At 38.8% G+C, this 16453-nt stretch overlaps 1 protein-coding gene across 10 annotated transcripts in view; it reads left to right on the top strand.

The window, feature by feature from the left end:
• Window positions 1–8423: 8423 nt before the first annotated feature.
• MEF2C (myocyte enhancer factor 2C) overlaps window positions 8424–16453 on the top strand; it is a 141990-nt gene continuing 133960 nt past the window's right edge. For 8 of the 10 annotated variants that reach the window (XM_082336537.1, XM_082336534.1, XM_082336532.1 and 5 more), the window contains exon 1: window positions 8424–8569. The gene's annotated coding sequence lies outside the window, so the exon portion shown is untranslated. Of the gene's footprint in view, window positions 8570–14639; window positions 14770–16453 lie in introns of all 10 variants that reach the window. The other 2 variants (XM_082336539.1, XM_082336536.1) reach the window with 1 other exon arrangement.

Below are 16453 nucleotides of genomic sequence, written 5' to 3'. Positions count from 1 at the left end.
AAACAAACAAAAAAAAAACCCTGTTTGAAATCATGAACTGCTTTTGTACATAGTTAGCAAAGCCTCGTTCAAGGCAACCTAGAGAAAATACAGGACTTGGGCTCATTTCACACTGTTTTGACTATACTTAGGGGCTAAATAGTGGCATTTTACCCTTACCAGAATAGTGGAAGTTTCAAGACTAGTAGTTTTCATTTGAAAATGGACAAGAGCTATTCCTAACTAGAGGGTCATAAATTGATCTCATGGATTTATACTATAAGTAAGCTGATTTAAATTGACAGAATAACCCAGCAAAATAATTACATTAACCTGCAAATTCTTCCTCAAAACCCAGCATTTACAAAGCATATTCTGTAGCCTGAGGTTTTAGTCTCAGCTTTATTTTCCCAACAGCACTGCAACTTCATCAAATATGTGTCATTCCTTCCTTTTGGGGGGAAGCCAGGGCACTCTTCCCTAGAGTCTGCATGTATAATCTCTACTGCATTTCTAGGAACACATCTGCCAGACAAGGACATGTTCTCCACTTCCATTTGTAATCTCAACCTGAACTCATCCAAAACACATTGATCCTTAGGACCATCATGAGGAAAGGTGACCTAAGCAGATGTATTTTGTGAACACTGACCGCAAGCATTGATAAGGGAAAGAGAAAGGAAGAAGCTGTCAAGACTCTGATTGCCCTAACAGGCTGTAATGGCCCTGATAAGCCTCACCCGGGGCCTCCCCCACACCTATGCCCCCAGACCCATGAGCTCCACTCAAGCTCAGCCCAGGGCCTTAATTAGCTGGAGCTATGTTATAAGTGTAGTAGTCTCTGGATGGACACTAGACCTTTGCTGTGGGTAGCTGCCTCCTGGACAAGCCCCTGCTTTGTTGTACCTTTGTCACCAGTCCTGTCTTTGGCCCAGTCCCCTGGATAGACTAAGGAGCGATGCAGTAGCCTCACCTCCAAGTCCTGGCCCTGGCCCACGTCCTGCTGCTCCTTACTGTGCTCTCCAGGCAATCCCTGGACCTGACTGATTACTTCAGCCTGTATAGACTAATTGGACTAATTACAGTCTTCAACCTGGACCACATGACATTTCCTTAAGATCTAATTAGAGCAGCTCAGTGTATACTTACCTCATCAGAAAGCTGGAAGTGTTAATGGCCAAGAAATACTTGCCCAAAGTAAAGCCATTAAATGACCAAGTGAGCTGTTCGTGGCAAGCACCCTAAGTTTCCATTTTACTCATCTTACCTGATTTATTTAAACTGTTGTAAATACTATTATAATCACTCCAGCTTCATGGCAGCTGATGCGCTATACATGTTTGAGAGGGTGATATCAATTAGCTATGTTATCTATAACGCCATGCCTGCAATTACTACTACTTCACAACTTATCATTAATGCATTTGACAGGGTTTTTCCCAAGTAACATTTATTTAGAGGTTAATCAAAATTCCTAAGACTGCCATTTATTATAATGTGATTTTGGATAATTGTCCAAATCAGTGGCTCTTAGAGGCAGCAGTTTTGTCTCAGTCTCAATGAATATGGTACATTAATGCCAAAAAACAACAGTGAATTAGAATTACATTTTTGTACATACAAATGGCTACTGCAACTCAGTTCTTCGGAATGTATGAATTCTACTAGAATTTTTTCTGTCTGCTAGTTGGAAGGCTGGACAATGCTTGCAGCCATACCAAGAGCTGGGAGGATGGAACAAAGAGAGGAAGTCAAGGTGAGGTTAGTTCCCTGTGTCATTCCAAGGAGCAGGAAAAAGGAGTAAAGAACAACATATATATTCATCCTGTTGCACTAGAAATTGAGACCGAGCAGATAAGGAGTGGACAGCAGCTGACACATCTGCCCGTACACAATGCAAAACATGCACAGGTTAGTGTGCACCTTAGTAAGTTCTTAGATTCTGTGATAAAATAATGTCCAGTGCTTAAAATATTGCAAATATCAGAATTAGTTGCCATGCAGCTCTAAGTTGGCTCTATGCACACAGGCATGCCAACAGCTTTTAATCACTTCCTCCCCCTCTTTGGTGCCAGAAGATTCCCAACTGAAGCCTCAGACAAGCACATACAACCTGGTATTTTCCTGGTGAATTTCTCTTTAGCAGATACGCCATTTGGGCAGGCACCAGGTACATTCCTAAGACTGTCCCTGAACTTCTTCCATTATTCCAGAACCTGTAAGTGTTAGAGATTCCCAGTTAAACAACTTTACATGTTTTTTTAATATACGTAATCTAGAATACCTCTCCTCCTATTCATTTCAAGTAACTGCTGAATCATTCTAGAAAAAACAGGATAAAGCATATACCCAGAAACGATAACTTTAAATCTTGAAAGTTGAAATTTGGCATCTCACAAACAATGAAAAATCTCAATGAGAAACATTAGGCAATCTTGTGTATGGCTGTGGTACCAGATCCCCCTAAAATAATAGTTTTCAAATCAACTATTCACATGTTATCAAAGGCTTAAAACAAGGAGGCCCATTCACTTATTAGTAGGTATGTTTTGCGGACACCAGGACAAATGCAAAATAAATCTCCTATCTATTGAACATATTTATAAAACTGGAGCTTGCAAGAGTTTGGGAGACAATAGCAAAATATGAAAAATGGTTTGCAGAAACAGGAGTTGAATAATTTTTACATGAAATGGGGAATGTTTAGTGAAACCCTTTATTCCACTGATCCTTTCCAATGTTTATTATAAATACTCCTTTTCAAATAATTAATTTGACAATACACCATATTGCTGATTTGCACTAAAATGTTTTAGTTCTAAAAGCTTGTAACATTTTGAGGTTTTCAGTTTTGCTTTCAGATACTGTCTATGAATCACTCCGTATCATATTTATATTTCAATTCTTGGGCAACTATACTGGCAATTAGTATGTAAAACAGTCATACAAAAAAGCAGATCAGTCTGTAATAAATCATACTTTGGCAGAGAAGGTCACTATTAATTTATTACTTTGAAGTAACTTATAATCAGTGTAACTGTTCTGCAGTAAACATTCCTGGGGAAGCTCTCCTCTCTTTCCTCTGTTGACAGAATCCTGGAGCACATTTAAATTAATGGCATATACGTACCTGAGTTCCCACAGACTGCAGCTGCTCACGCTGCTTTCACTCCTTCATTGCAATGGTATAGATCTATTCACGTATATTCCAGAACCGCTTTTTATTTTTTTACTCTGACAAAATCTAGTAAGACAGAGGTTTGTTGTGAGTTAGGTGTTTGTAGTTCCTGGAACAGGCCTTCTTATGGACTCCGGCTGTCACCTAACACTTATATGTGAATCTGGAGTGGCAGAGGCAGTGCTACAGGCTGCACTGAGCTGCACAGAGGCTGCTCTGCATGAAACGCCAAGTTTGGGCCCTACCGTGTCATCTCATCCCTTCCTGCCTGCATATAGCTTTGCATATATTACAGAAGCTCACTGGCTACACAGTATTCTTCCATGTGTCAGAAATTACTTCCTCTGCCTACATTAGCAACTTCTCCCCATAGTTTCTTTTAAATCTTTTAAAGAAAATCTAGAGGTAGAGGCATTTGATGTGCTTGCATAGCTGTGTATACAGCTCTCTTAGACACAGTATTTCAGCAGAACCAGTGACTGGTCAGATTCTTCTCACGCTCATTCACCCGTCTACCCTTCCCCTTCAGTGGTTTTAATTTTCCTTTTTGAAAAGTTGCTTTCATTTTAGGACACAAAAAATGGAAAAGTAGAGAAGCATATTCCAAAGTTTTCTCTTTTCCCCACTCTCAGAGACGTGCTTTTGCCGAGAAAGGTTGGACCAGGCGATCCTTGAGGTCCCTTCCAATCCGGTATTCTATGATTCTATAATTCTGTGATTATCTTTTTCCCTGCCTTCAGTTGCATTTATGCCAAATCTGACTGTTTCTGTAACACGGCATGCACCTCCCTCTGGCTACAGCCACTGCCACAAACAGAATTATTCCTACTTAAACACCATCTCTTCCTTCTGACTCCTTCCCTACCTCCTATCTCACTCTGTATTCACTCCATTCCCTTTCTTAACTTATGGACCTACATATTTCTGAAATTCCGTAGTGCAACTTGTTTCCTAAATGAAGTTCTTGTACTTCGAAATGTGGCTCCCCACCACTAACCGCCACTTAAACGGACAGACATCTCACCTTATCTACCTGAACCCTGCCCTACACCCTTCCCTCAAAACTGTTCAGAATGCTGCGGCTAAACTCACATTTTTCCTACCACACCTCTACTGTCGATACAACTCACAATTTACTTTCTCTTCAGGAACAAAATCCCAGATCATCTTCTGTATTAGGAAAACCTACATAACATTGTCCTCCCTCTCGCTTGCCAAATGTATGTTTACGTTCTTTCTGCTTTCGGATTCTGCACAATCATATAGTGATCACCACATGCAACCTCACATACATATGTTTAGTGCTGTATGCATGTATTTGAGTACATTTATGAATGCGGGGGGTTCATACTCTATTGCATTGGTATTGTAACTGTGTATCTCCCTCCTGGCAACTATCTGCTCCTACCGGTGGAAGCAGATTCTGTGTTTTCAGCTTTCCCACCCCTTTTCAAGCCCAAATTTGAGCCGCCTTTGTTGCATACACGTTCCTCAAATGCAGCTGCTTTTTAGTCAGTCAGGTTTTTCTCTCAGTCCTTTTCAGCTGGGTATGTTTCAAGCATGGAAGGGTCAGAATTTAGGGCCCATTTTCACTCTGATGGCTCCAAAATAACAGGAGGCGCTTCCTGGAGAATTCCTCGTCTACAGTTTAGTTTGCTGATGATCTTTAAAAGCCTTCAAACAACCTAGCTCACTTTTCACAGCAATACTCCCTACACCTTTGCCGTATTCTCAAATGTTTTCCTGGTTTCTTCCCCGCTTATTTGTATTTGATCTATAAATTCAAAAAACATGCAATGAGCCTTTATGTTTGTGAAGTACATGTAAGTTGACGGTGCTATAAAAGTGGTCTGTGGAAAACTAAAATAGTAATAATAAGTTGGGCATATGATGATCTAGAGTTGTATAATATGCCCATTATCATACGATCTGTGCAGTTTTGTCATAGCTTTTTAGCACCTGAAAAACTGAATATAGGCCAAATGTTGTATCTCTATTTTACGTGATGGAGAAGGGAGACAGATTTTATCTGCAATATGCTCAGGCTGACTTTCTAGCATTTTGGAAGTGATTCTTTAACAAATGCTAGAAAAAAAGACATCTTGGATTAAAAAGCTAAAAATCATAAAGCTGAGAACATATTACTTAGATGAAGATTTATGTGCCCAAGTGATACCACTATCAATTTTCCTCATCCTTTTCTTTCCCTGAGATCTGTGGCTAGGAAGAATCAGATTTTTGCCCACTACAAAGGGGCAACAGGGCAAATCCCGTTCCACCAATTTCAGTGCAGCAGGGTCAAGCCCAGCCTTCACTGTATTTTGCAGTGCACCTGAGCAATCCTGCCATTCAAGTACATAACTGAAATTTTATTTGTTCAGGATGGTGAACAAGGTCAGAGCTTTCTTGTCCGTGTCAGACTGAATGCGCAGAGGGCTGAGCTGAGACTAGTCTCTCTTTCTACTTCCTCAGTTAGTACCCCAGCAACCTTGACCTTGTAGTAAGGACACGCACATGATAGAAGGGAAATGTACAAAATTGTCATGTGTGCTGCATCCTTCCCCGGAGGCTGAAAGTTTCACCTCTCTGATATGCTTAGTTGGCTCAGAGTAAAAGTTCTTGAGAGCAATCACAATCCTAGGTCTCACGTGGCAATCTGCAGGACGAATGGGCCAGCCCACAGGCAGATTACCCACTGAAGCTTTCAAGCGGGTTCAACTGGCCCACACCACAATCATACTTCTCAAATAAAACCTTTACACATTTGTAAATGCATATACATAAATAAAAGTATAAGCCTGATATGGAAAATCTAGCATGTGAAAAGGTAACAACTTTCATTAGATGGCAAAGTTTTACAGAGTTTCTACAAACGGTGTTCCAGCTTTATCAGTGGAGAGAACATTTGTGCCATCTGCACTCAGCAGGGACTGGGCTGTCGAGACAAGGTGGCAAATAAAAACAGTAACAGCAGTAAATGAAAATAATATGCAGAGATACAAACTTAGCAAACCAAGAATCTAAACCAGCTGGATTTCAGTGAGAACTACTGCATCTTCCTAGACAGAAATGTGTTTTTCTGATGGCAGTTGTAATTAGCAAGGCATTTTAGTGTTACAGCCTGGCCCAGGTGAAGAAAATGTTTTCCATCAACAAGATTAAGATAGGATTTTTGAAAAATACATACACAATGTTAACTAATGGATAGTAATCACTCATCTTCATACTTTGTAAATCAAACTACTTTAAAAGCATGCATGAGTTGACCAGTTAATAGGTGGAATTCTGAAAGAGTTCTGAATTTGAGCCAAGGCAACTTTGAAATAACTACGTTTGATCTGCAAAGGATCTTCTTTGGAATGATAGTTTTGAAAACAAATATAATTTGTGCCTATGCTTCTTTCTCCGCATGGAAATATGGAGACAGAAAATCCCTTATTTCTGCTAGTTCTTTGCTTTGATATTTTAACTAAGTAGTAGGGCAGACACACCTTAACAGGAAAATTAATATTTTGCATTTGATTTATTTCTGTGCTAAAGCATCTCCTTTATTTTCAGTCTTCTGGTTCAGTTTCAAGACGATTGTTAAGCTCTCCACTTCTGTGACCCACTATACAGCGACATAGGTGGGTATGGCTGTTGCCAAAAGAAAAGTCTGATTTCTTAGTATGTTTTCCTATTTCTTTTTCAGAAAGAGAGAAAAACAGACTAGCTTAATGCAATTAGAGCAGTGCCTAAGTCTGATGGTAATATGAACCATGATCATTGTTTTTCAAACAGTAATGGATCGTCAAAAAATTCAGAATTTTCATTCATTAGGACTTTTTGAACGTTGTTTTTAATCTAAGAATGAGAGCTGATAGCAGGCTTGAAATGAAACACGATTTTATCAAATATGATGAAAACATAAGATCTTTATTATGACAGATACAAACCCGAAGAACCAAGCTTCCACAAAGTACCTCCTCTATAATTATTAAATAAAAACACTTACTTATTCGGTACTCAGCTTTTAAACCCTGAATACGAGAAGTACATATTGAGAGAGAGGTACTTAAAACGTTTCCATGGATACAGGATGATGCCAATCAGGTCCATGTTTTTATCTGAAAGGGTGCCCCTGCAGAGACATACAGCTTGGTGAGTGGTTGTTTATACAAGTAAGTAAATAGGAACCTTGTTTACTTTACAAAGAGCTCCTGACCCACACTTTTTCTCATCACTTTTCTAGAGGGAACATTTTGCTCCTTTTAAACAGCATATTGTAGTAAAATACACACTTTTGACATTTTCCCTTAAAGTTGTTTTGAGTTTATGACATAGTTTTCAAGCAGAAAATGGAGTATCTAGGTATGCTACTACCAATCCTGGCAAACCTACGTTGGTGACTCTTTTTTTTAACTCTGTGATAAGACACACTGATGCAAATTACATCTTTCTATTTCAATCACCAGAAGCCACTTCCAGGAAGGAAAAAAAAAGCAAGGGGCAGATATAAATGACAAATACTCTTACCTTAATCCAATAAGGACAAGAACACCAGGTTTTGATCGCTTGTCTCAGAAGGGTCTCCATTTACTTTAGCTCCCATTTTAAAAGTGGTTGGTTCCTAGCTTCCCACTGCATAAGTGCTACGAACATGTAATTTTGACGTGCAGCCTCTCAACACTGCACGCTTTCTAATTTTGGGAATGAGATTAATATCTCCTATTTGAGAGGTTTTAGTCTTCTAATATTTCTTTGGATAAAAAAGCACAATGAGTTAGTGAAAAGAAAGGCAATCAACTTTAATACTTAACACAGTTTAATAACCTGAACTGAAATATGTGTGTGCTGTATTTCCATTAAAAAAAGTTTCCTTCCAGCCACAATTAATAGAACAAAACCCCGTCTTGTTCAGAGATTATTCTTGGAATACTGCAATTTTAACATCTATGTAAAGGAGGAAAGTTTTTTGCCATGTGCAAGCAATTTGGCCTTCCTTCTTCTCGAAGAGGCGATTCCTGGATAAGACGACCGATTTGATATTTTCCATTGGAACTCGCAGCGCGCTTGGAAGGGGGACGGCAATGCCGCCTTCGTTTGCCAGCGCTGACAAAGGTCTGTTTGTCAGTGATACCTTTTACAGCTAAATTTACTTGGGAGTGACAGAAGCAGGTGCACCTTGGCCTGCCAGACACTTGTGCGCCCGCATCACGCAGCCCACAGGTCAACAACCGAAGGAGAAAAAGCCCGGGGCTGAGGAGGAGAGGGTGAGTGAGGCAAACACAACCCAAACTGGGGGGTTTCTCTTCAAAGCCAGCTGGTCTGGCTTTATTCTACAGGAATTTTTTTACCTGCCAGTTTGATCAACGAAGCCCTCAGCAGGTGCTGACGGGTACAACTTCCTGGAGAAGCAGAAGAAGGGCACTGGTGAGTTTTAACAGAGAAAACGATTTTAAAAAATGATTCTTAAGTCTTTGGAGTTGTTCTGCTTGCCGCAGCACTGGGTGATTCAGCTCCGGGCTCGCGGCTACACTCGCAAAGCTTTCTTCAAGAGAAAGCAGATAAGCTTTGTAGCATGCTTCGCATTTTATTTGATACGGTGCTTGATTTTAGCTTCTGTTGCCAAGAAAAGTTTCTTGAAAGTGACTGGATATTTATAGTCAGTTTCTTTCAAACTGTTTCTATGAATCTGAATGGAAAGAACATAGAGGATTACATAGAGGAACACCAGAAGCCAGACAGCACTGGGGGTGTACTCTGTGCCCCCCCATCTGCCTCCTTTAAAATAAATGAGTTCTCCTGGTAACTTCCAAATAAACAGAAAGGATGTGTTCTCTGTGGACTGTTCCCTGTATTTGGAGCTTCAGCGGACATCCCAGAGCCTTAGAAACTCCTTCCAAACATCGACATAAAGATTACTTTGTTTAAAAAATTTCAGAAGACTCAGTAATCAAAGGATTATCACACAAAACTGTTGCCTTTCGCTGAAGTGAACAGGTAAACTACAAAACAGAGGCTACATGAGAGCACTGCTTGGCATGATACTTTTTAAAGATATCATGAACTTACACAATTTTCCTTATTTTAAAACCACAAATTACGCCTGTGTGTCTGTTCTTTAATTTGCGTAAGAGCTGGGAAACTAGACGAAGGGAAAAGAAGATTTATTTTTCTAGAACAATAAGATTTTGATTAATGTGAAAATGTAGGAAAATGTGACCACATGTTAAAATAAATATTTTGGAGGGCAGAAAAGCATTTTTATTATAATTTCTATTTCAAGAACTCATTCATTTAACTTTGTTTCACAGTATTCATTACAAATTGTTGTGTTAAATTGAAAACATTTATTTAAGCCAGTAAACAGACAGAAAACTTGACCATATGAATCTTTCTGAGTAAACAGATTCCATATTCACAATTCATATGCACACCATAGAAGACACTAATGGGCAAAAGAAAGGAATTATACATCAATATACAGTTAAGATTAGTTCTGTAGTGGATATTCCCTGTATGTCAAAATAAATGATTTATCAGCAGATGAATAGTCTAAGATTAGGCTGAATAATAATACCTGGGGCCCTTTTGAACACCCCTGATCTGTGATTTTTTTCAGCTAGGCTGCTTGGTGTGGGACCAGTACAGTTGACAGAGAACCTGGCCTCAGCAGAGGTAGCTCAGGCCTTAATCCTCATCCATTGTCTTCGTTTTGGGAGACAGGAAAAGCGCAGCAGACATTATTTTTGTTTCTGGAATGTGCTACATGGAAATAATCACAATTCTCTTTGCTGCAAGAATATCCTACTGTATGCAAGAATAAAAGATGAGTAGAATAAAACGTTACTAGTCAAAGCATAAAGTAAACTTCTAAATATGAAAGATACTTTCTCGGATGAAGTATGAAACATAAAACAAAACAAAAACCCCAAAACTAGAGCTGCCTTTGAACTAAGCAATGCCTGGAAAACATCGCTGTTTCATGCATAATGTTTGTAATGTATGGAAACCAAACCCCCTAAACAGTCATTAAAACCAAGCACTGTTAAATTCGAAGACAGTAAATAGTAACAGCAATTCCTAGTGTTAACTAGACATTGTACATGCTACACTAACCAAGAAAAACATCCAGCCTTTGGTTTAGAGCCTTTGATTGTGTATACTGTAAGTTCGTCAGCATTTTACTGTATTGATTTTAAAGGCTCAGAAACACTAATTAATGTGACAAACTCCTGGATAATTTCATGAAATTCCTATTAAGTTAGTCTATATTTCACTGCATATTAGGAAAAGAGTATTCTGTAAAATAAAACTTCAGTACAGAATATTTTACTTTTCTAGAAAAAGATTGTTTAATGTTGCAAAAGGTGCAGATTACACAGTAGACAATCTATACCATTGAACTTAAATGAGTGCTCTTTATTGGTCCTGCTGTTTCTTATTTTTCTCATCATCAGACTTAAGCACGTTAAGTAAAATTCTGAAGTATTTCTATTATTAATGAAATCTTGAGAGATTAAGAAATAGAAAAACCTTATTTAATTCACTGAAACTTTATTACTATTTCAGTCAGAAACAGAATCAGCCCTAAAACGCCTGGTACACTCATTTATTTCTGTACCAACTATTCCTCATTAACTAAGAGCTCTGTTGTCTGTTTTGTAAGCTAGAGCAGTTTATTCTACAACTATCTTTTTATCTCTTTTATTTTGAAAAGCTACAGTCTAGCTCAGCTTTCAACCACATGTTTGTCTTTTCCAATAAACTCAAGCTTTAGTGTCAGGAAGACATCTATATTAGTTATTCCATAGTGCATATAAATATAAAATGGGATTTAACCACAAAGCTTTGGAAAAAATCACAATTTAGTGACTATCTTGTGTTCTTCAAAAGTTAATTCAAGGCTTTTCATACAGTGTTATATGGTATTTTCAAAGCACATCATGCCGCCTTCTCCTTTCACTTAGGCTGCTGAAAACCGGACATTTTCCACTGAAGGCAATGAAGTTGCATTTAAAAGTTAGATAAGATGAACTGCATGATAAAAATTAGGGGGAAAAAGTAGGTTGGATTGCCTTAATTACCGCTTCATATATGAGCATTTAAAACATGCAAATTTTCCATTTTATATTTCTGTTATAAATTTAAAGTGTGTGTGTATATATATACACCTGCATATATAAAGTGTGTGTGTGTGTACATATATGTAAGTATGTATATACACACACTTTATTTTTCCCTTAGTACAGTAAGCAAAATCTTATTCTATTAAATATATATTACTTTCTCCATGGACTTTTATTAATTCTTTTTTGCTGTTCAAAAATTCATTGGTTATTGGTCTGAGACCGTCTCCCTGAAAATCAAAGGAACACACATACACGTTAGGAAGCAGTGGAGAATTCTACTCCTTGCCAGTCTGCTGGCAATGTACAGAGCCACTGCCTCGCCCAGGGACTTCACCACCCCGAGCTGTTGCAGCAGCTGCAGACAGACTGCTCCGCGGCCGCTCCCCACCCGTGCACCCCACTGTGGCCCATTCCCATGTGAAGACACCCCTGGTATTCCCACACCACTCCCAACGACTGCTCGCAGCTCCTCCCTGCTATCCCATTTCAAAAATACTGTTGCACTGTACAGTTCACCCTAAACAAGGTAATGCGGACTGGACTTGCAGCATATCCCTTGTCACAACGTACAGATACATGAACTGTTAAGCGAGTTGTCTTCCCCAGTGAAAGCACTAACAATTTACTGCATAGTTAAATTGGGTTTTGTTCCTTTGAAAGCAACTAGCATTATGAGGCAAGTTCTGAAAGCAACCCTTAAGAAATTTTCAATAAAGACAAAGCAACAGTGCATTCAATGTGCAACTCTAAAGCCACTGGATTCTAAATTAAGTTCAATAAATACAGCTTACAAAGGATAAACATATAGATTTAAGCTAAGGTATACTAGTTTGCTGGAAGAATGTAAAATAACTGCACAGAATGAATGAAACAGCAACTACTGCTTCGTTCATAAATATACATATAGCAATGCTAGTTCTACATATATACTTAAAAGTTGTGCTCGCAGCACATGAAGTTCAATCTAATGTTAATGTAGCCGATGCACTGTACCCAGAAACATGACAGCATCTGTCAGGGCAAAAAATTAAAAGCTGAATAGTATGATACCCAGCAGCTAAGAATTAATTGAGCAAAACAAACCTTTCTGTATCTACCTGGGTTGACTGGGTTTTGGTCTGAGTTTTTTTAATGAAAAAAAAAAGCTCTCCCCCAGTAATTTTCATCTCTCTCTACTTTCTTTCATTGCTATACCAATAATGATACGGAAGTATACAAAATCAATGGTTCCTATAGTTTTTGCTAAAGATATCTGCAGCATTCATTATTTTTTCTTTGCTTTCTTAAGTGGTGGCAGGATACTCTCTATCCAATAACTATATACAAATAGTCCCTTCCCCAGTATCAATCCTTCTCCTGAGTTTGAAATTATTGTAGAAGAATGCTTGGTAATAACAAATTAATATCATGTGCAATAATTATAAAAATTAATGAAGAGTCTACTAATGTTGAGAAAAATAGAAGAGGTTGTGAAATAATCTACTTGTATATCAGGAGATAGTTCCTACCCTTGGGAAGATATGGCTAACCATTTAATTACGTGTCCTTGCACTGACTGACTTCATTAACTATTGAATCCTCAACTACTATGCTTTTGATAGCACTTTAGATCTAGGCACATACAAGCCCACTGAAATGAGATTTTGGTTTGTGTTCTTCCTCAGAAATACGTGGGAACTGAATGCCACTTACAGCAAAGTAGTTGGTTCCTGGAAGAAACTATTCCTTAAACAGTTTCTAAACTGCTGGGTTTAACCTGTAAAAAGAATGCAGGAACTCCTCACTGAATCTCACGTTAAGTCAGAAATTCTTAACCTGTCTACCCCCATTAGTGACAGTCCTTCTTAAATTCTTTCTGCCCATATGCCTTTTGCTCCATCTTCACCCTACCTGAATATCTAGACCCCAAAAGAGCCTTCGGTCTCACTTAAGAGCTGGAAAAATCTCGTAACTCCCTTCCAAATATGTACCTGTTCTCCAGCCCTTGCTCCTTTACCTTGAGTCACAGCCAAGAGGACAACTAATTCATGTCTGGAGGTACTAGCAGAAAGTGGCTTTACAGCACAAACCCTCAGACTGCTGTAGATCTGAAAGGTAAAGACAAATGCTAGTGCCACCATAACTTATTAAGTGTTACTGAGAGTTTAAAAATGGAGAGGGTAACGACATAGTTGATAGGTCAGTTCAAGAGGTTTCAATACAGATTTGATTGGAGATTAACTGGTTAACAAAAACAGAACTGAAGTTGTCTCTGTATGGTCCTTATTTGCCTGACAAAAATAACAACCCTCAATTTCAGAAACTTCTTCGATTTAGCAACCAGGTTTCTTCTCCTTTAACCATATCAGCATAGCTATCTGTAAAGTCATTGCTGAAATCAGATCTTGCTGGTCTGATTGGTGCAGGCTTGCAGAATGTAACAGACCAGAAATGGGGACTTAAATCTGTCCACACCATACAGGAGCGGTGCAAAGATGCTCAAACTAGATCATACAACAGCAACAATAACTTCAGATGAAAAACATCTAAACCAAAGTACATACCCAAACATGACCTCTGATGCTGAGTTTCCTTTAAACCTTGGTAATACCAACTTTTTAAAGTGCTTCCATGGTAAGAGTTATAACCAATGACATCACAGCTGGAGGCTCATGGAAGTTTTAATATAGATGAACATAAGTGGCACAAGCACATCTAAAAGCTGACCCAACTATTGTGCAATTACTTTTTACGGCCACAGAGGTTACAACTTCTTCACTTATCAACAAGAGCTGCCAACCTTCAAAAGACCTCTCTAAAACGTCTAACACAAGTTTTATATTAATTATTGTTTTGATAATAGAAATATTAGTATTACAGCAGCACTTAGAAGACACACACATGGATCAACGCTTATGTTTGGAGCTGTTCAAATGCAAAACAAAACCATGAATTTAGTACTGAAGAGTTTACAAACACTCAAAAGCAGTGCATCTTCTCAAAATGTTCAGGGAACAACCTATTACTTCTTGATATCTGCAGGCAAGCATATCTGTATAGAACAGTTTACCAACAATACCTTTATTCCCTCATTCCATGTACTAATCTATTGCTGTTGTATTCTATACTCAATTTGTGCTGCAAATATCATACAGCATACGCTGTTCCAACAGGCAGGATGATTGACCTTTATAATTTGCATATCATTTACTCCACCTTTGGTTCCAGAAAGCGGTATGCAATTTGAAATAGAGGCAAATTGTCAGAGAAAGAGTCAAAAAGCTAGGTGCTTATCTAAAATAGATCTCAAAGTCTAGTCTGGAAAACTCCTGACAATTGAGCTGCTCAAAAAAAAAAAAAAAATTTAAAAAAGGCATTTCCTCTTCTAGTTGGGAATACCGTAACAACAGCCTTTCATGCGGTACACTGGAATCTGTATCTGTAGCCAGGACGGGGAACCATGGTGGCCTTCAGCAACAGGAGATGAAGCTGACCAACGTTTTTCTACCCTTAGAACAGGTTTGATTTGAATTTTGTTTGAATTGTGGCTAGGGGTCTATCCAAAACAAATCTCTACTTTGCTTGGCCCTCAAAATTACCATGAATTTCATTGTCTACACAGATGCAGATGCTGATCTAATTTGTAGCAGCTGCAGAATACTTAATTAAGCCTTTTCTGGCCATCTATGGCTGTCTGCTTCTGTATCGCATCATCGTGCAGTGCAAGACAGACAAACGCTTGAGTGCCACACAATTAGCAAGGGGGTGCAATCATATTTTTTGTTTCGGGTTGTGCATTTTTTGGCAAAATATCTGAAAATATCACAATACCTTAGTCAGGCAATTCCATTTCAGGAAGAGAGAAGGAATGCACAGCCTAAAAAAATCCTTCCCCCCTCCCGCTCCCCCCCGCCTTTCCCAAAATGAAAGGGGATCACAGGGAGATTCTCTTTATTCAATTGGGGGGAATCACATGGACAAGCAGATGTGGTAGCAGGAATGAGAAAGGTGGTCCTTATTTAAAATGCCAGTTCTGAAACTTAATTTCTGGGAGCCTTTCTTCTTGGAGGGAAGTAGGGGGAACTGTCCTAGTAGAAACTTCCTTTTGTAATGACCAGCTAATGGTGAAGAGGTTTAAACCTTCTAAAGCTGCATAAAAAGTTATCTTCCCCTGCATCAACTCTAGAAGTTGCGTGAGATACTGGAAAACAGATAAAGATTTTAAAGACGGGGACTCCCAGCGCCGTACTTTGCAGTTGGCAGGAACCTACCTGATCCCTTCTGTAAATTCAAGCAGCCCCACAGCTGCTCTGATTCAGTCTCTGTTTGGACATAGGCCTTTCAGAATAAAGTCACCAAAGCACAGCACGTCTCCCTCCAGCGTGCTCTTCTATATTAGCGACCGAGCTGAACAGAAAAGATATTGTATTTCTTGGGCGAAGGCTGTTTCATAATCTAGGTAGAATTTAATCACAGTTGTATTAAACCATACGATAAATTACACTTCCACCAAATGCCTTGCTTTTAAAAAAAAAATCTAATGTTTCTGAGCCATACGAAGATGCAGAATAATCAGACTGATGAACAGCAGTTCATGAAAATGACAACGTTTCCAAAATTATTCTTCAAATACATTTCTGTACTTAAACCCTATTAAGATGGGGAATTGATTCCAAATTTCCACTCTAAGCTCATATTTGATCTATTTTTATATTTTTGCATAGGAAAAAAGCCCATTTAGCTTGAAATTTCACCTAATTAACTTTATGTCAGAAGAGACTGGGGGGTGGGGGGGGATTGAAACTAGTTCCTGAGCTTTTGAGTTTGTCTGAGACTGAAGTTTTGCTTGCCGATTTCTGACTAGCACTGAAGAACTTCAAAACCCTTGATACATTTCTTCCATTCAAGTCTAGACTCACATTTTTGGAGTTCCTAAATCTCAACGGGGGAAAGGTTAGTAGGTTAAATTCTTCCTTTAGTTACACATAAGTAAGATCACTGGCTACAAGTATTGTCTCCCTAAAATATATGTGTATATATAAACTACATGCATTTGGTGGAACGCTGTCATAGGACGATGAGGACATTTGAGTATCTTACAGAGAGACAGTGGCTGGTACAGGAACTGGAGTTACAGCATATTCAAAGATTAATTCTGAGGCAGGAATAGGATCTGGGTGGCCACTGACGTAGGGCCGAGCTT

This window comes from Platalea leucorodia, assembly GCF_965183815.1.
Source record: "Platalea leucorodia genome assembly, chromosome: Z".
In the NCBI taxonomy this organism is placed as follows: domain Eukaryota; kingdom Metazoa; phylum Chordata; class Aves; order Pelecaniformes; family Threskiornithidae; genus Platalea; species Platalea leucorodia.
Note: the sequence above shows the minus strand (reverse complement) of the source record. Positions and strands in the feature narration are given on the sequence as shown.